This window comes from Prionailurus viverrinus, unplaced genomic scaffold (genome assembly GCF_022837055.1).
Source record: "Prionailurus viverrinus isolate Anna unplaced genomic scaffold, UM_Priviv_1.0 scaffold_72, whole genome shotgun sequence".
Lineage (NCBI taxonomy): Eukaryota > Metazoa > Chordata > Mammalia > Carnivora > Felidae > Prionailurus > Prionailurus viverrinus.
The window spans coordinates 409,592-410,583 of NW_025927634.1; positions in this window are offsets into that span (position 1 = coordinate 409,592).

Genomic DNA, 992 nt, shown 5'->3' on the forward strand with positions numbered 1-992 from the left:
GTCTTCTGCCCATTTTTAATCAGATTTCTCATCTTTTGGGTGCTGTATAACTGTATATATTTTGGACACTAACCCTGTATCCTATGTCGTTTGCAGATATCATTCTGTTGATGTTTTCGTTTTGTTGATTATTTCCTTGGTGACGGAAGGTTTTAATTTTTATAAAGTCTCATTATTTTTGCTTGCGTTTCCCTGACCTCTAGAGATATATCTACAAAGACGTTTGTACAGGCAATGTCAAGTAAGATACTACCCGTGTTATCCTCTGGGATTTTTATGGTTTCAGGTTTCACATAGAGGTCTTTGTCCATGTTGGATTTATTTTTGTGTATGTTGTAAGACAGTGGTCCGTTGTTTTTGTTTTGTTTTGCAGATTGCAGTCAAGATTTTCCAAAACCATATATTGAGGAGCCTTTTTTTTAATTTATGTATTTATTTTTGAGAGAGAGAGAGAGAGAGAGCGAGCATGCAGAAGAGGGGCAGGGAGACATGGAGAGAGAGAATCCCACGCATGCTCTGCACTGCCCTGAGATCATGACCTGAGCTGAACCCACCATCACACGCTTTCGTGACTGGGCCACCCATGTGTCCCAAGACTATCTTTTTTTTCCATTGGATGTTCTTTCCTGCTTTGTTGAGAATTAATTGACCATAGAGGTGTGAGTTTATTTCTGGGTGTCCATGCTATTGATCTATGTGTATGAGTTTGTTGTTGTTGTTTTGTTTTGTTGTTGTTTTGTCAGTACTGTTCAGTACGGACATACTGATCATACTGTTCTGATCAGTATAGCTTTGTAATATAACCTAAAGTCTGGAATTGTGATGTCTCCAGCTTTGCTTTTCTTCTACAAGTTTGTGTTGGCTGTTTGGGGACATTTGTCATTCCATACACATGTTGAGACTATTTGTTCTTGTTCTGTGACAAATGTTTTTTTGAGTGTGATATCCCTATCACACTTCATTTCATTATATGTGTAGATTGCTTTGAGGAG